The following is a 20,722-nucleotide window of genomic DNA, read 5'->3' as shown; positions in this document are numbered from 1 at the left end:
CACGCTTCGAGTGCGGCAATGCGGTTAATAATTTGGTCAAGGTCTGGTCTCGACATTTTGAAGGAAAAAGATTGTAATGAATTTATAAGATCCTCCAGGATTTTTTGTTTGTTTTAACACGTTTTTCACTTCACTAGGTAATTTTACTTAATATTTGTTAATCGCGTTTTTGTAATCACTTGATTTTTGTTTCACAATTTTGTGTTTGTTTCACAATTTTTACTTACTGTTTTTTTGTTACTTACAGTACCATACGCATCCTGTATCGGGCGATGGTTTTATGATTTATGATGCTCCTCTGACGGGCGTTGTGTTTTACTGCTCCTCTAGCGGGCGTAGTTTAGTTTCTGGAAAACCGGCTGTGAATGACTTCCTTCTCGGTGTAATGGATGGCTCCTTTTTGTCCTGTGTGAGCTGCTAACTGCACAGGTGACTCGGGATCCTTTTTACACGGCTGCACTCGGCGATCAGGAAAGTCTTTTTAAGTTTGGGATTCGGTGGTAACTATCACTCTAGCGTGGTTACTTTCACTTTCACTTGTACTTAATTTCACATAGCGCGGTCCCTATTCGGGCGCCAGTTAACGCACTGCTGCTGGTGTTTGAGTTTTAAAAAACTTAAACTTTATTTCCTACAACATATGTGCGGGTTAATACCCAACTATCGTGTTCGGATGCTGGATACCAACTGATGATCGGTTCGCGATCTGGATCGTTGGTTCACGGTTTTCTGATTCTAGGTGGTCCGCGTCGCTGCGGGAATCTGCAACTCAGCATAATGCGGGCGGTCCGCGTTGCTATGGGAAGCTGCAACTCAGCATAATGTTGTGGTCCGGGGGCCGCGTCGCGATGATCGAATGTTGACTCACAATGTATGCTCTGGCGATGTCCACAATGTATGCGATGGCGTTGTCCACAATGTATACGCTTGCGTTGTCTTGACTTGTTCCGGACCACGTTTTTCTTTCTTTAACTGAAAACTTAGCCCCATTCAACATGCTTCAGACCACTTTTTTCGTTCTTCCAAGCAACGGTAAGCACCATTCAAAATGCTCCGGACCACGTTTTTCTTTCTTTAATTTAAAACTTAGCCCCATTCAACATGCTTCAGACCACGTTTTTCCTTTTTCCAAGCAAAGGTAAGCACCATTCAACATGCTTAAGACCAAGTTTTTCGTTCTTCCAAGCAACGGTAAGCACCATTCAACATGCTCCGGACCACGTTTTACTTTCTTTAACTTAAGACTTAGCCCCATTCAACATGCTTCAGACCACGTTTTTCCTTTTTCCATGCAAAGGTAAGCACCATTCAACATGCTCCGGACCACGTTTTTCTTTCTTTTACTTAAAACTTAGCCCCATTCAACATGCTTCAGACCACGTTTTTCGTTCTTCCAAGCAAAGTTAAGCACCATCCAACATGCTCCGGACCACGTTTTTCTTTCTTTAACTTAAGACTTAGCCCCATTCAACATGCTTCAGACCACGTTTTTCCTTTTTCCAAGCAAAGGTAAGCACCATTCAACATGCTCCGGACCACGTTTTTCTTTCTTTAATTTAAAACTTAGCCCCATTCAACATGCTTCAGACCACGTTTTTCCTTTTTCCAAGCAAAGGTAAGCACCATTCAACATGCTCCGGACCACGTTTTTCTTTCTTTAATTTAAAACTTAGCCCCATTCAACATGCATCAGACCACGTTTTTCCTTTTTCCAAGCAAAGGAAAGCACCATCCAACATGCTCCGGACCACGTTTTTCTTTCTTTAATTTAAAACTTAGCCCCATTCAACATGCTTCAGACCACGTTTTTCCTTTTTCCAAGCAAAGGTAAGCACCATCCAACATGCTCCGGACCACGTTTTTCTTTCTTTAACTTAAAACTTAGCCCCATTCAACATGCTTCAGACCACGTTTTTCGTTCTTCCAAGCAAAGGTAAGCACCATTCAACATGCTCCGGACCACGTTTTTCTTTCTTTAATTTAAAACTTAGCCCCATTCAACATGCTTCAGACCACGTTTTTCCTTTTTCCAAGCAAAGGTAAGCACCATTCAACATGCTCCGGACCACGTTTTTCTTTCTTTAATTTAAAACTTAGCCCCATTCAACATGCTTCAGACCACGTTTTTTGTTCTTCCAAGCAAAGGTAAACGCCTTCCAACATGCTCCGGACCACGTTTTTCTTTCTTTAACTTAAAACTTAGCCCCATTCAACATGCTTCAGACCACGTTTTTCGTTCTTCCAAGCAACGGAAGCACCATTCAACATGCTCCAGACCACGTTTTTCTTTCTTTAACTTAAAACTAAGCCACATTCAACATGCTTCAGACCACGGTTTTCGTTCTTCCAAGCAACGGTAAGCACCATTCAACATGCTCCGGACCACGTTTTTCTTTCTTTAACTTAAAACTTAGCCCCATTCAACATGCTTCAGACCACGTTCTTCGTTCTTCCAAGCAACGGAAGCACCAATCAACATGCTCCAGACCACGTTTTTCTTTCTTTAATTTAAAACTTAGCCCCATTCAACATGCTTCAGACCACGTTTTTCCTTTTTCCAAGCAAAGGTAAGCACCATCCAACATGCTCCGGACCACGTTTTTCTTTCTTTAACTTAAGACTTAGCCCCATTCAACATGCTTCAGACCACGTTTTTCGTTCTTCCAAGCAAAGGTAAGCACCATTCAACATGCTCCGGACCACGTTTTTCTTTCTTTAATTTAAAACTTAGCCCCATTCAACATGCTTCAGACCACGTTTTTCCTTTTTCCAAGCAACGGTAAGCACCATCCAACATGCTCCGGACCACGTTTTTCTTTCTTTAACTTAAAACTTAGCCCCATTCAACATGCTTCAGACCACGTTTTTTGTTCTTCCAAGCAAAGGTAAACGCCTTCCAACATGCTCCGGACCACGTTTTTCTTTCTTTAACTTAAAACTTAGCCCCATTCAACATGCTTCAGACCACGTTTTTCGTTCTTCCAAGCAACGGAAGCACCATTCAACATGCTCCAGACCACGTTTTTCTTTCTTTAACTTAAAACTAAGCCACATTCAACATGCTTCAGACCACGTTTTTCGTTCTTCCAAGCAACGGTAAGCACCATTCAACATGCTCCGGACCACGTTTTTCTTTCTTTAACTTAAAACTTAGCCCCATTCAACATGCTTCAGACCACGTTCTTCGTTCTTCCAAGCAACGGAAGCACCAATCAACATGCTCCAGACCACGTTTTTCTTTCTTTAACTTAAAACTAAGCCACATTCAACATGCTTCAGACCACGTTTTTCGTTCTTCCAAGCAACGGTAAGCACCATTCAACATGCTCCGGACCACGTTTTTCTTTCTTTAACTTAAAACTTAGCCCCATTCAACATGCTTCAGACCACGTTTTTCGTTCTTCCAAGCAAAGGTAAGCATCATCCAACATGCTCCGGACCACGTTTTTCTTTCTTTAACTTAAAATTTAGCCCCATTCAACATGCTTCAGACCACGTTTTTCGTTCTTCCAAGCAAAGGTAAGCATCATCCAACATGCTCCGGACCACGGTTTTCTTTCTTTAACTTAAAACTTAGCCCCATTCAACATGCTTCAGACCACGTTTTTCGTTCTTCCAAGCAAAGGTAAACACCATCCAACATGCTCCGGACCACGTTTTTCTTTCTTTAACTTTAAACTTAGCCCCATTCAACATGCTTCAGACCACGTTTTTCGTTCTTCCAAGCAAAGGTAAACACCATCCAACATGCTCCGGACCACGGTTTTCTTTCTTTAACTTAAAACTTAGCCCCATTCAACATGCTTCAGACCACGTTTTTCGTTCTTCCAAGCAAAGGTAAGCATCATCCAACATGCTCCGGACCACGTTTTTCTTTCTTTAATTTAAAACTTAGCCCCATTCAACATGCTTCAGACCACGTTTTTCCTTTTTCCAAGCAAAGGTAAGCACCATCCAACATGCTCCGGACCACGTTTTTTTTTCTTTAACTTAAAACTTAGCCCCATTCAACATGCTTCAGACCACGTTTTTTGTTCTTCCAAGCAAAGGTAAACGCCTTCCAACATGCTCCGGACCACGTTTTTCTTTCTTTAACTTAAAACTTAGCCCCATTCAACATGCTTCAGACCACGTTTTTCGTTCTTCCAAGCAACGGAAGCACCATTCAACATGCTCCAGACCACGTTTTTCTTTCTTTAACTTAAAACTAAGCCACATTCAACATGCTTCAGACCACGTTTTTCGTTCTTCCAAGCAACGGTAAGCACCATTCAACATGCTCCGGACCACGTTTTTCTTTCTTTAACTTAAAACTTAGCCCCATTCAACATGCTTCAGACCACGTTCTTCGTTCTTCCAAGCAACGGAAGCACCATTCAACATGCTCCAGACCACGTTTTTCTTTCTTTAACTTAAAACTAAGCCACATTCAACATGCTTCAGACCACGTTTTTCGTTCTTCCAAGCAACGGTAAGCACCATTCAACATGCTCCGGACCACGTTTTTCTTTCTTTAACTTAAAACTTAGCCCCATTCAACATGCTTCAGACCACGTTTTTCGTTCTTCCAAGCAAAGGTAAGCATCATCCAACATGCTCCGGACCACGTTTTTCTTTCTTTAATTTAAAACTTAGCCCCATTCAACATGCTTCAGACCACGTTTTTCCTTTTTCCAAGCAAAGGTAAGCACCATCCAACATGCTCCGGACCACGTTTTTCTTTCTTTAACTTAAAACTTAGCCCCATTCAACATGCTTCAGACCACGTTTTTTGTTCTTCCAAGCAAAGGTAAACGCCTTCCAACATGCTCCGGACCACGTTTTTCTTTCTTTAACTTAAAACTTAGCCCCATTCAACATGCTTCAGACCACGTTTTTCGTTCTTCCAAGCAACGGAAGCACCATTCAACATGCTCCAGACCACGTTTTTCTTTCTTTAACTTAAAACTAAGCCACATTCAACATGCTTCAGACCACGTTTTTCGTTCTTCCAAGCAACGGTAAGCACCATTCAACATGCTCCGGACCACGTTTTTCTTTCTTTAACTTAAAACTTAGCCCCATTCAACATGCTTCAGACCACGTTCTTCGTTCTTCCAAGCAACGGAAGCACCATTCAACATGCTCCAGACCACGTTTTTCTTTCTTTAACTTAAAACTAAGCCACATTCAACATGCTTCAGACCACGTTTATCGTTCTTCCAAGCAACGGTAAGCACCATTCAACATGCTCCGGACCACGTTTTTCTTTCTTTAACTTAAAACTTAGCCCCATTCAACATGCTTCAGACCACGTTTTTCGTTCTTCCAAGCAAAGGTAAGCATCATCCAACATGCTCCGGACCACGTTTTTCTTTCTTTAACTTAAAATTTAGCCCCATTCAACATGCTTCAGACCACGTTTTTCGTTCTTCGAAGCAAAGGTAAGCATCATCCAACATGCTCCGGACCACGGTTTTCTTTCTTTAACTTAAAACTTAGCCCCATTCAACATGCTTCAGACCACGTTTTTCGTTCTTCCAAGCAAAGGTAAGCATCATCCAACATGCTCCGGACCACGGTTTTCTTTCTTTAACTTAAAACTTAGCCCCATTCAACATGCTTCAGACCACGTTTTTCGTTCTTCCAAGCAAAGGTAAACACCATCCAACATGCTCCGGACCACGGTTTTCTTTCTTTAACTTAAAACTTAGCCCCATTCAACATGCTTCAGACCACGTTTTTCGTTCTTCCAAGCAAAGGTAAGCATCATCCAACATGCTCCGGACCACGTTTTTCTTTCTTTAATTTAAAACTTAGCCCCATTCAACATGCTTCAGACCACGTTTTTCCTTTTTCCAAGCAAAGGTAAGCACCATCCAACATGCTCCGGACCACGTTTTTTTTTCTTTAACTTAAAACTTAGCCCCATTCAACATGCTTCAGACCACGTTTTTTGTTCTTCCAAGCAAAGGTAAACGCCTTCCAACATGCTCCGGACCACGTTTTTCTTTCTTTAACTTAAAACTTAGCCCCATTCAACATGCTTCAGACCACGTTTTTCGTTCTTCCAAGCAACGGTAAGCACCATTCAACATGCTCCGGACCACGTTTTTCTTTCTTTAACTTAAAACTTAGCCCCATTCAACATGCTTCAGACCACGTTTTTCGTTCTTCCAAGCAAAGGTAAACACCATCCAACATGCTCCGGACCACGGTTTTCTTTCTTTAACTTAAAACTTAGCCCCATTCAACATGCTTCAGACCACGTTTTTCGTTCTTCCAAGCAAAGGTAAGCATCATCCAACATGCTCCGGACCACGTTTTTCTTTCTTTAATTTAAAACTTAGCCCCATTCAACATGCTTCAGACCACGGTTTTCCTTTTTCCAAGCAAAGGTAAGCACCATCCAACATGCTCCGGACCACGTTTTTCTTTCTTTAACTTAAAACTTAGCCCCATTCAACATGCTTCAGACCACGTTTTTTGTTCTTCCAAGCAAAGGTAAACGCCTTCCAACATGCTCCGGACCACGTTTTTCTTTCTTTAACTTAAAACTTAGCCCCATTCAACATGCTTCAGACCACGTTTTTCGTTCTTCCAAGCAACGGAAGCACCATTCAACATGCTCCAGACCACGTTTTTCTTTCTTTAACTTAAAACTAAGCCACATTCAACATGCTTCAGACCACGTTTTTCGTTCTTCCAAGCAACGGTAAGCACCATTCAACATGCTCCGGACCACGTTTTTCTTTCTTTAACTTAAAACTTAGCCCCATTCAACATGCTTCAGACCACGTTTTTCGTTCTTCCAAGCAAAGGTAAGCATCATCCAACATGCTCCGGACCACGTTTTTCTTTCTTTAACTTAAAATTTAGCCCCATTCAACATGCTTCAGACCACGTTTTTCGTTCTTCCAAGCAAAGGTAAGCATCATCCAACATGCTCCGGACCACGTTTTTCTTTCTTTAACTTAAAATTTAGCCCCATTCAACATGCTTCAGACCACGTTTTTCGTTCTTCCAAGCAAAGGTAAGCATCATCCAACATGCTCCGGACCACGGTTTTCTTTCTTTAACTTAAAACTTAGCCCCATTCAACATGCTTCAGACCACGTTTTTCGTTCTTCCAAGCAAAGGTAAACACCATCCAACATGCTCCGGACCACGTTTTTCTTTCTTTAACTTTAAACTTAGCCCCATTCAACATGCTTCAGACCACGTTTTTCGTTCTTCCAAGCAAAGGTAAACACCATCCAACATGCTCCGGACCACGGTTTTCTTTCTTTAACTTAAAACTTAGCCCCATTCAACATGCTTCAGACCACGTTTTTCGTTCTTCCAAGCAAAGGTAAGCACCATCCAACATGCTCCGGACCACGTTTTTCTTTCTTTAATTTAAAACTTAGCCCCATTCAACATGCTTCAGACCACGTTTTTCCTTTTTCCAAGCAAAGGTAAGCACCATCCAACATGCTCCGGACCACGTTTTTTTTTCTTTAACTTAAAACTTAGCCCCATTCAACATGCTTCAGACCACGTTTTTTGTTCTTCCAAGCAAAGGTAAACGCCTTCCAACATGCTCCGGACCACGTTTTTCTTTCTTTAACTTAAAACTTAGCCCCATTCAACATGCTTCAGACCACGTTTTTCGTTCTTCCAAGCAACGGTAAGCACCATTCAACATGCTCCGGACCACGTTTTTCTTTCTTTAACTTAAAACTTAGCCCCATTCAACATGCTTCAGACCACGTTTTTCGTTCTTCCAAGCAAAGGTAAACGCCTTCCAACATGCTCCGGACCACGTTTTTCTTTCTTTAATTTAAAACTTAGCCCCATTCAACATGCTTCAGACCACGTTTTTCCTTTTTCCAAGCAAAGGTAAGCACCATTCAACATGCTCCGGACCACGTTTTTCTTTCTTTAACTTAAAACTTAGCCCCATTCAACATGCTTCAGACCACGTTTTTCGTTCTTCCAAGCAAAGGTAAACACCATCCAACATGCTCCGGACCACGGTTTTCTTTCTTTAACTTAAAACTTAGCCCCATTCAACATGCTTCAGACCACGTTTTTCCTTTTTCCAAGCAAAGGTAAGCACCATCCAACATGCTCCGGACCACGTTTTTCTTTCTTTAACTTAAAACTTAGCCCCATTCAACATGCTTCAGACCACGTTTTTTGTTCTTCCAAGCAAAGGTAAACGCCTTCCAACATGCTCCGGACCACGTTTTTCTTTCTTTAACTTAAAACTTAGCCCCATTCAACATGCTTCAGACCACGTTTTTCGTTCTTCCAAGCAACGGAAGCACCATTCAACATGCTCCAGACCACGTTTTTCTTTCTTTAACTTAAAACTAAGCCACATTCAACATGCTTCAGACCACGTTTTTCGTTCTTCCAAGCAACGGTAAGCACCATTCAACATGCTCCGGACCACGTTTTTCTTTCTTTAACTTAAAACTTAGCCCCATTCAACATGCTTCAGACCACGTTCTTCGTTCTTCCAAGCAACGGAAGCACCATTCAACATGCTCCAGACCACGTTTTTCTTTCTTTAACTTAAAACTAAGCCACATTCAACATGCTTCAGACCACGTTTTTCGTTCTTCCAAGCAAAGGTAAGCACCATTCAACATGCTCCGGACCACGTTTTTCTTTCTTTAACTTAAAACTTAGCCCCATTCAACATGCTTCAGACCACGTTTTTCGTTCTTCCAAGCAAAGGTAAGCATCATCCAACATGCTCCGGACCACGTTTTTCTTTCTTTAACTTAAAATTTAGCCCCATTCAACATGCTTCAGACCACGTTTTTCGTTCTTCCAAGCAAAGGTAAGCATCATCCAACATGCTCCGGACCACGGTTTTCTTTCTTTAACTTAAAACTTAGCCCCATTCAACATGCTTCAGACCACGTTTTTCGTGTTTCCAAGCAAAGGTAAACACCATCCAACATGCTCCGGACCACGGTTTTCTTTCTTTAACTTAAAACTTAGCCCCATTCAACATGCTTCAGACCACGTTTTTCGTTCTTCCAAGCAAAGGTAAACACCATCCAACATGCTCCGGACCACGGTTTTCTTTCTTTAACTTAAAACTTAGCCCCATTCAACATGCTTCAGACCACGTTTTTCGTTCTTCCAAGCAAAGGTAAGCATCATCCAACATGCTCCGGACCACGGTTTTCTTTCTTTAACTTAAAACTTAGCCCCATTCAACATGCTTCAGACCACGTTTTTCGTTCTTCCAAGCAAAGGTAAGCATCATCCAACATGCTTCGGACCACGGATTCCTTTCTTTAACTTAAAACTTAGCCCCATTCAACATGCTTCAGACCACGTTTTTCTTTCTTTAACTTAAAACTTTGCCCCATTCAACATGCTTCAGACCACGTTTTTCGTTCTTCCAAGCAAAGGTAAGCATCATCCAACATGCTCCGGACCACGGTTTTCTTTCTTTAACTTAAAACTTAGCCCCATTCAACATGCTTCAGACCACGTTTTTCTTTCTTTAACTTAAAACTTTGCCCCATTCAACATGCTTTAGACCACGTTTTTCGTTCTTCCAAGCAAAGGTTAGCATCATCCAACATGCTCCGGACCACGGTTTTCTTTCTTTAACTTAAAACTTAGCCCCATTCAACATGCTTCAGACCACGTTTTTTGTTCTTCCAAGCAACGGAAGCACCATTCAACATGCTCCAGACCACGTTTTTCTTTCTTTAACTTAAAACTAAGCCACATTCAACATGCTTCAGACCACGTTTTTCGTTCTTCCAAGCAACGGAAGCACAATTCAACATGCTCCGGACCACGTTTTTCTTTCTTTAACTTTAAACTTTGCCCCATTCAACATGCTTTAGACCACGTTTTTCGTTCTTCCAAGCAAAGGTTAGCATCATCCAACATGCTCCGGACCACGGTTTTCTTTCTTTAACTTAAAACTTAGCCCCATTCAACATGCTTCAGACCACGTTTTTTGTTCTTCCAAGCAACGGAAGCACCATTCAACATGCTCCAGACCACGTTTTTCTTTCTTTAACTTAAAACTAAGCCACATTCAACATGCTTCAGACCACGTTTTTCGTTCTTCCAAGCAACGGAAGCACAATTCAACATACTCCGGACCACATTTTTCTTTCTTTAACTTTAAACTTAGCCCCATTCAACATGCTCCGGACCACTTTTTTCGTTCTTCCAAGCAAAATTAAGCACAATCTTCAATGCTCCGGACTACTTTTTCTTTCTTAAACTAAAATCAAAGCCCCATTCAATGTGCTTCAGACCACGTTTTTTGTTTTTTCAAGCAAAAGTAAGCACCATTCAACATGCTCCGGACGATTTTTTTCGTTCTTCCAAGCAAAATTAAGCACCATCTTCAATGCTCCGGATTACTTTTTTCTTTCTTTAACTAAAAACCAAAAAAAAAAACCAAGCCCAATTCAACATGCTTCAGACCACGTTTTTTATTCTTCCAAGCAAAGGTAAGCACCAACCACTATGCTCCGGACTACTTTTTACGTTCTTCAAAGCAAAATTAAGCACCTTCTCCAATGTTACAAACTACCTTTTACGTTCTTTCTAGCAAAATTAAGCACCATCCAACATGCTCCGGACTACGTTTTTCTTTCTTTAACTAAAAACTTAAAACAAAAACTTAAATCAATTCAACATGCTTCAGACCACGTTTTTTGTTCTTCCAAGCAAAGTTAAGCACCATCCACAATGCTCCGGACTACTTTTTACGTTCTTCCCAGCAAAATTAAGTACCTTCTCCAATGCTTCAAACTACCTTTTACGTTCTTTCTAGCAAAATTAAGCACCATCCAACATGCTCCGGACCATGTTTTTCTTTCGTTAACAAAAAACTTAAAAAAAAAAAAAATAAATAAAACTAAGCCCAATTCAACATGCTTCAGACCATGTTTGTCGTTCTTCCAAGGAAAGGTAAGCACCATCCACAATCCTCCGGACTACTTTTAACGTTCTTCCAAGCAAAATTAAGCACCTTCTCCAATGCTTCAAACTACCTTTTACGTTCTTTCTAGCAATATTAAGCACCATCCAACATGCTCCGGACCAGGTTTTTCTTTCTTTAACAAAAAACTTAAAAAAAAAATAAATAAATAAAACTAAGCCCAATTCACATGCTTCAGACCACGTTTTTCGTTCTTCCAAGCAAAGGTAAGCACCATCCACATTGCTCCGGACTACTTTTAACGTTCTTCCTAGCAAAATTAAGTACCTTCTCCAATGCTAAAAACTACCTTTTACGTTCTTTCTAGCAAAATTAAGCACCATCCAACATGCTCCGGACCATGTTTTTCTTTCTTTAATTAAACACTTAAAAAAAAAAAAAATAAATAAAACTAAGCCCAATTCAACATGCTTCAAACCACGTTTTTTGTTCTGCCAAGCAACGGTTAGCACCATCCACAATGCTCCATACTACTTTTTACGTTCTTCCAAGCAAATATAAGAACCATACAACATGCTCCGGCCTACGTTTTTCTTTCGTTAACTAAAAACTTAAAAAAAAAAAACTTAGATCAATTCAACATGCTTCAGACCACGTTTTTTGTTCTTCCAAGCAAAGGTAAGCACCATCCACAATGCTCCGGACTTCTTTTAACGTTCTTCCCAGCAAAATTAAGCAACTCCTCCAATGCTACAAACTACTTTTTACGTTTTTTCTAGCAAAATTAAGCACCATCAAACATTCTCCGGACCCTTTTTTTCTTTCTTTAACTAAAAACTTAAAAAAAAATAAATAAATAAAACTAAGCCCAATTCAACATGCTTCAGACCATGTTTTTCGTTCTTCCAAGCAGAGGTAAGCACCATCCACAATGCTCCGGATTACTTTTAACGTTCTTCCCAGCAAAATTCAGCACCTTCTCCAATGCTACAAAGTACTTTTTACGTTCTTTCTAGCAAAACTAAGCACCATCCAATATGCTCCGGACCATGTTTTTCTTTCTTTAACTAAAAACTCAAAAAAAAAAAAAAAATGAAACTATGCCCAATTCAACATGCTTCAAACCATGTTTGTCGTTCTACCAAGCAAAGGTAAGCACCATCCACAATGCTCCGGACTACTTTTTACGTTCTTCCTAGTAAAAATAAGCACCTTCTCCAATGCTACAGACTACTTTTTACGTTCTTTCTAGCAAAACTAAGCACCATCCAACATGCTCTGGACCATGTTTTTCTTTCTTTAACTAAAAACTTAAAAAAAAAAAAATAAATGAAACTATGCCCAATTCAACATGCTTCAGACCATGTTTGTCGTTCTACCAAGCAAAGGTAAGCACCATCCACAATGCTCCGGACTACTTTTTACGTTCTTCCTAGTAAAAATAAGCACCTTCTCCAATGCTACAAAGTACTTTTTACGTTCTTTCTAGCAAAATTAAGCACCATCCAATATGTTCCGGACCATGTTTTTCTTTCTTTAACTAAAAACTCAAAAAAAAAATAAATGAAACTATGCCCAATTCAACATGCTTCAAACCATGTTTGTCGTTCTACCAAGCAAAGGTAAGCACCATCCACAATGCTCCGGACTACTTTTTACGTTCTTCCTAGTAAAAATAAGCACCTTCTCCAATGCTACAGACTACTTTTTACGTTCTTTCTAGCAAAACTAAGCACCATCCAACATGCTCCGGACCATGTTTTTCTTTCTTTAACTAAAAACTTAAAAAAAAAAATAAATAAAATTAAGCCCAATTCAACATGCTTCAGACCTCGTGTTTCGTTCTTCCAAGCAAACGTAAGCACTATCCACAATGCTCCGGACTACTTTTTACGTTCTTCCCAGCAAAATTAAGCACCTTCTTCAATGCTACAAAGTACTTTTTACGTTCTTTCTAGCAAAATTAAGCACCATCCAACATGCTCCGGACCATGTTTTTCTTTCTTTAACTAAAAACTTAAAAAAAAATAAATAAATAAAACTAAGCCCAATTCAACATGCTTCAGACAACGTTTTTCGTTCTTCCAAGCAAAGGAAAGCACCATCCACAATGCTCCGGACTACTTTTTACGTTCTTCCCAGCAAAATTAAGCACCTTCTCCAATGCTACAGACTACTTTTTACGTTCTTTCTAGCAAAATTAAGCACCATCCAACATGCTCCGGACCATGTTTTTCTTTCTTTAACTAAAAACTTAAAAAAAATAAATAAATAAAACTAAGCCCAATTCAACATGCTTCAGACCTCGTGTTTCGTTCTTCCAAGCAAACGTAAGCACTATCCACAATGCTCCGGACTACTTTTTACGTTCTTCCCAGCAAAATTAAGCACCTTCTCAAATGCTACAGACTACTTTTTACGTTCTTTCTAGCAAAATTAAGCACCATCCAACATGCTCCGGACCATGTTTTTCTTTCTTTAACTAAAAACTTAAAAAAAAAAAAAATAAAACTAAGCCCAATTCAACCTGCTTCAAAGCATGTTTCTCGTTCTTCCATGCAAACGTAAGCACCATCCACAATGCTCCGGACTACTTTTTACGTTCTTCCCAGCAAAATTAAGCACCTTCTCCAATGCTACAGACTACTTTTTACGTTCTTTCTAGCAAAATTAAGCACCATCCAACATGCTCCGGACCATGTTTTTCTTTCTTCATTTAAAACTTAAAAGAAAATAAATAAATAAAACTAAGCCCAATTCAACATGCTTCAGACCATGTTTTTCGTTCTTCCATGCAAACGTAAGCACCATCCACAATGCTCCGGACTTCTTTTAACGTTCTTCCCAGCAAAATTAAGCACCTTCTCCAATGCTCCAGACTACTTTTTACGTTCTTTCTAGCAAAATTAAGCACCATCCAACATGCTCCGGACCATGTTTTTCTTTCTTTAACTTTAACCTTAAAAAAAAATAAATAAATAAAACTAAGCACAATGCAACATGCTTCAGACCATATTTTTCGTTCTTCCAAGCAAAGGTAAGCACCATCCACAATGCTCCGGACTACTTTTAACGTTCTTCCCAGCAAAATTAAGCACCTTCTCCAATGCTACAGACTACTTTTTACGTTCTTTCTAGCAAAATTAAGAACCATCCAACATGCTCCGGACCATGTTTTTCTTTCTTCATTTAAAACTTAAAAGAAAATAAATAAATAAAACTAAGCCCAATTCAACATGCTTCAGACCATGTTTTTCGTTCTTCCATGCAAACGTAAGCACCATCCACAATGCTCCGGACTACTTTTTACGTTCTTCCCAGCAAAATTAAGCAGATTCTCCAATGCTACAGACTACTTTTTACGTTCTTTCTAGCAAAATTAAGCACCATCCAACATGCTCCGGACCATGTTTTTCTTTCTTTAACTTAAAACTTAAAAAAAAAAAATAAATAAAACTAAGCCCAATTCAACCTGCTTCAAAGCATGTTTCTCGTTCTTCCATGCAAACGTAAGCACCATCCACAATGCTCCGGACTACTTTTTACGTTCTTCCCAGCAAAATTAAGCACCTTCTCCAATGCTACAGACTACTTTTTACGTTCTTTCTAGCAAAATTAAGCACCATCCAACATGCTCCGGACCATGTTTTTCTTTCTTTAACTTTAACCTTAAAAAAAAATAAATAAATAAAACTAAGCACAATGCAACATGCTTCAGACCATATTTTTCGTTCTTCCAAGCAAAGGTAAGCACCATCCACAATGCTCCGGACTACTTTTAACGTTCTTCCCAGCAAAATTAAGCACCTTCTCCAATGCTACAGACTACTTTTTACGTTCTTTCTAGCAAAATTAAGAACCATCCAACATGCTCCGGACCATGTTTTTCTTTCTTCATTTAAAACTTAAAAGAAAATAAATAAATAAAACTAAGCCCAATTCAACATGCTTCAGACCATGTTTTTCGTTCTTCCATGCAAACGTAAGCACCATCCACAATGCTCCGGACTACTTTTTACGTTCTTCCCAGCAAAATTAAGCAGATTCTCCAATGCTACAGACAACTTTTAACGTTCTTTCTAGCAAAATTAACCACCATCCAACATGCTCCGGACCATGTTTTTCTTTCTTTAACTTAAAACTTAAAAAAAAAAAAAAATAAATAAAACTAAGCCCAATTCAACCTGCTTCAAAGCATGTTTTTCGTTCTTCCATGCAAACGTAAGCACCATCCACAATGCTCCGGACTACTTTTTACGTTCTTCCCAGCAAAATTAAGCACCTTCTCCAATGCTACAGACTACTTTTTACGTTCTTTCTAGCAAAATTAAGCACCATCTAACATGCTCCGGACCATGTTTTTCTTTCTTCATTTAAAACTTAAAAGAAAATAAATAAATAAAACTAAGCCCAATTCAACATGCTTCAGACCATGTTTTTCGTTCTTCCATGCAAACGTAAGCACCATCCACAATGCTCCGGACTTCTTTTAACGTTCTTCCCAGCAAAATTAAGCACCTTCTCCAATGCTCCAGACTACTGTTAACGTTCTTTCTAGCAAAATTAAGCACCATCCAACATGCTCCGGACCATGTTTTTCTTTCTTTAACTTAAACCTTAAAAAAAAATAAATAAATAAAACTAAGCCCAATTCAACATGCTTCAGACCATGTTTTTCGTTCTTCCATGCAAACGTAAGCACCATCCACAATGCTCCGGACTACTTTTTACGTTCTTCCCAGCAAAATTAAGCACCTTCTCCAATGCTACAGACTACTTTTTACGTTCTTTCTAGCAAAATTAAGCACCATCTAACATGCTCCGGACCATGTTTTTCTTTCTTCATTTAAAACTTAAAAGAAAATAAATAAATAAAACTAAGCCCAATTCAACATGCTTCAGACCATGTTTTTCGTTCTTCCATGCAAACGTAAGCACCATCCACAATGCTCCGGACTACTTTTTACGTTCTTCCCAGCAAAATTAAGCACCTTCTCCAATGCTACAGACTACTTTTTACGTTCTTTCTAGCAAAATTAAGCACCATTCAACATGCTCCGGACCATGCTTTTCTTTCTTTAACTTAAAACTTAAAAAATAAAAAATAAATAAAACTAAGCCCAATTCAACATGCTTCAGACCACGTTTTTCGTTCTTCCATGCAAACGTAAGCACCATCCGCAATGCTCCGGACTACTTTTTACGTTCTTCCCAGCAAAATTAAGCAGATTCTCCAATGCTACAGACAACTTTTAACGTTCTTTCTAGCAAAATTAAGCACCATCAAACATGCTCCGGACCATGTTTTTCTTTCTTCATTTAAAACTTAAAAGAAAATAAATAAATAAAACTAAGCCCAATTCAACATGCTTCAGACCATGTTTTTCGTTCTTCCATGCAAACGTAAGCACCATCCACAATGCTCCGGACTACTTTTTACGTTCTTCCCAGCAAAATTAAGCACCTTCTCCAATGCTACAGACTACTTTTTACGTTCTTTCTAGCAAAATTAAGCACCATCCAACATGCTCCGGACCATGTTTTCTTTCTTTATTTAAAACCTTAAAAAAAAAATAAATAAATAAAACTTAGCCCAATTCAACATGCTTCAGACCATGTTTTTCGTTCTTCCATGCAAACGTAAGCACCATCCACAATGCTCCGGACTACTTTTTACGTTCTTCCCAGCAAAATTAAGCAGATTCTCCAATGCTACAGACTACTTTTTACGTTCTTTCTAGCAAAATTAAGCACCATCCAACATGCTCCGGACCATGTTTTTCTTTCTTTAACTTAAAACTTAAAAAAAATAAATAAATAAAACTAAGCCCAATTCAACATGCTTCAGACCATATTTTTCGTTCTTTCAAGCAAAGGTAAGCACCATCCACAATGCTCCGGACTACTTTTAACGTTCTTCCCAGCAAAATTAAGCACCTTCTCCAATGCTACAGACTACTTTTTACGTTCTTTCTAGCAAAATTAAGAACCATCCAACATGCTCCGGACCATGTTTTTCTTTCTTTAACTTAAAACTTAAAAAAAATAAATAAATAAAACTAAGCCCAATTCAACCTGCTTCAAAGCATGTTTTTCGTTCTTCCAAGCAAACGTAAGCACCATCCACAATGCTCCGGACTACTTTTTACGTTCTTCCCAGCAAAATTAAGCACCTTCTCCAATGCTACAGACTACTTTTTACGTTCTTTCTAGCAAAATTAAGCACCATCCAACATGCTCCGGACCATGTTTTTCTTTCTTTAACTTAAAACTTAAAAAAAATAAATAAATAAAACTAAGCCCAATTCAACCTGCTTCAAAGCATGTTTCTCGTTCTTCCATGCAAACGTAAGCACCATCCACAATGCTCCGGACTACTTTTTACGTTCTTCCCAGCAAAATTAAGCACCTCCTCCAATGCTACAGACTACTTTTTACGTTCTTTCTAGCAAAATTAAGAACCATCCAACATGCTCCGGACCATGTTTTTCTTTCTTTAACTTAAAACTTAAAAAAAAAAATAAATAAAACTAAGCCCAATTCAACCTGCTTCAAAGCATGTTTCTCGTTCTTCCATGCAAACGTAAGCACCATCCACAATGCTCCGGACTACTTTTTACGTTCTTCCCAGCAAAATTAAGCACCTTCTCCAATGCTACAGACTACTTTTTACGTTCTTTCTAGCAAAATTAAGCACCATCCAACATGCTCCGGACCATGTTTTTCTTTCTTTAACTTAAAACTTAAAAAAAATAAATAAATAAAACTAAGCCCAATTCAACATGCTTCAGACCATGTTTTTCGTTCTTCCATGCAAACGTAAGCACCATCCACAATGCTCCGGACTACTTTTTACGTTCTTCCCAGCAAAATTAAGCACCTTCTCCAATGCTACAGACTACTTTTTACGTTCTTTCTAGCAAAATTAAGCACCATCCAACATGCTCCGGACCATGTTTTTCTTTCTTTAACTTAAAACTTAAAAAAAAAATAAATAAATAAAACTAAGCCCGATTCAACCTGCTTCAAAGCATGTTTTTCGTTCTTCCATGCAAACGTAAGCACCATCCACAATGCTCCGGACTACTTTTTACGTTCTTCCCAGCAAAATTAAGCACCTTCTCCAATGCTACAGACTACTTTTTACGTTCTTTCTAGCAAAATTAAGCACCATCCAACATGCTCCGGACCATGTTTTTCTTTCTTTAACTTAAAACTTAAAAAAAATAAATAAATAAAACTAAGCCCAATTCAACATGCTTCAGACCATATTTTTCGTTCTTTCAAGCAAAGGTAAGCACCATCCACAAAACTCCGGACTACTTTTTACGTTCTTCCCAACAAAATTAAGCACCTTCTCCAATGCTACAGACTACTTTTTACGTTCTTTCTAGCAAAATTAAGCACCATCCAACATGCTCCGGACCATGTTTTTCTTTCTTTAACTTAAAACTTAAAAAAAAAAATAAATAAAACTAAGCCCAATTCAACCTGCTTCAAAGCATGTTTTTCGTTCTTCCATGCAAACGTAAGCACCATCCACAATGCTCCGGACTACTTTTTACGTTCTTCCCAGCAAAATTAAGCACCTTCTCCAATGCTACAGACTACTTTTTACGTTCTTTCTAGCAAAATTAAGCACCATCCAACATGCTCCGGACCATGTTTTTCTTTCTTTAACTTAAAACTTAAAAAAAAAAAAAATAAATAAAACTAAGCCCAATTCAACCTGCTTCAAAGCATGTTTTTCGTTCTTCCATGCAAACGTAAGCACCATCCACAATGCTCCGGACTACTTTTTACGTTCTTCCCAGCAAAATTAAGCACCTTCTCCAATGCTACAGACTACTTTTTACGTTCTTTCTAGCAAAATTAAGCACCATCCAACATGCTCCGGACCATGTTTTTCTTTCTTTAACTAAAAACTTTAAAAAAAAAATAAATAAATAAAACTAAGCCCAATTCAACATGCTTCAGACCACGTTTTTTGTTCTTCCAAGCAAAGGTAAGCACCATCCACAATGCTCCGGACTACTTTTAACGTTCTTCCCAGCAATATTAAGCACCTTCTCCAATGCTACAGGCTACTTTTTACGTTCTTTCTAGCAAAATTAAGCACCATCCAACATGCTCCGGACCATGTTTTTCTTTCTTTAACTAAAAACTTAAAAAAAAAAATAAATAAATAAAACTAAGCCCAATTCAACATGCTTCAGACCACGTTTTTTGTTCTTCCAAGCAAAGGTAAGCACCATCCACAATGCTCCGGACTACTTTTTACGTTCTTCCCAGCAAAATTAAGTACCTTCTCCAATGCTACAGACTACTTTTTACGTTCTTTCTAGCAAAATTAAGCACCATCCAACATGCTCCGGACCATTTTTTTCTTTCTTTAACTAAAAACTTAAAAAAAATAAATAAATAAAACTAAGCCCAATTCAACATGCTTCAGACCACGTTTTTTGTTCTTCCAAGCAAAGGTAAGCACCATCCACAATGCTCCGGACTACTTTTTACGTTCTTCCCAGCAAAATTAAGTACCTTCTCAAATGCTACAGACTACTTTTTACGTTCTTTCTAGCAAAATTAAGCACCATCCAACATGCTCCGGACCATGTTTTTCTTTCTTTAACTAAAAACTTTAAAAAAAAAATAAATAAATAAAACTAAGCCCAATTCAACATGCTTCAGACCACGTTTTTTGTTCTTCCAAGCAAAGGTAAGCACCATCCACAATGCTCCGGACTACTTTTTACGTTCTTCCCAGCAAAATTAAGTACCTTCTCCAATGCTACAGACTACTTTTTACGTTCTTTCTAGCAAAATTAAGCACCATCCAACATGCTCCGGACCATGTTTTTCTTTCTTTAACTAAAAACTTAAAAAAAATAAATAAATAAAACTAAGCCCAAGTCAACATGCTTCAGACCATGTTTTTCGTTCTTCCAAGCAAAGGTAAGCACCATCCACAATGCTCCGGACTACTTTTTACGTTCTTTCCAGCAAAATTAAGTACCTTCTCCAATGCTACAGACTACTTTTTACGTTCTTTCTAGCAAAATTAAGCACCATCCAACATGCTCCGGACCATGTTTTTCTTTCTTTAACTAAAAACTTAAAAAAGAAAGGATAAATAAAACCAAGCCCAATTCAACATGCTTCAGACCACGTTTTTTGTTCTTCCAAGCAAAGGTAAGCACCATCCACAATGCTCCGGACTACTTTTTACGCTCTTCCCAATAAAATTAAGCACCTTCTCCAATGCTCCAGACTACTGTTTACGTTCTTCCCAGCAAAATTAAGCACCTTCTCCAATGCTACAGACTACTTTTTACGTTCTTTCTAGCAAAATTAAGCACCATCCAACATGCTCCGGACCATGTTTTTCTTTCTTTAACTAAAAACTTTAAAAAAAAAAATAAATAAATAAAACTAAGCCCAATTCAACATGCTTCAGACCACGTTTTTTGTTCTTCCAAGCAAAGGTAAGCACCATCCACAATGCTCCGGACTACTTTTTACGTTCTTTCCAGCAAAATTAAGTACCTTTTCCAATGCTACAGGCTACTTTTTACGTTCTTTCTAGCAAAATTAAGCACCATTCAACATGCTCCGGACCATGTTTTTCTTTCTTTAACTAAAAACTTAAAAAAAAAAATAAATAAATAAAACTAAGCCCAATTCAACATGCTTCAGACCACGTTTTTTGTTCTTCCAAGCAAAGGTAAGCACCATCCACAATGCTCCGGACTACTTTTTACGTTCTTTCCAGCAAAATTAAGTACCTTTTCCAATGCTACAGGCTACTTTTTACGTTCTTTCTAG

Source organism: Anopheles ziemanni, unplaced genomic scaffold (assembly GCF_943734765.1).
Source record: "Anopheles ziemanni unplaced genomic scaffold, idAnoZiCoDA_A2_x.2 scaffold_13_ctg1, whole genome shotgun sequence".
Classification (NCBI taxonomy): Eukaryota; Metazoa; Arthropoda; class Insecta; order Diptera; family Culicidae; genus Anopheles; species Anopheles ziemanni.
This window is presented reverse-complemented; position numbering follows the sequence as displayed.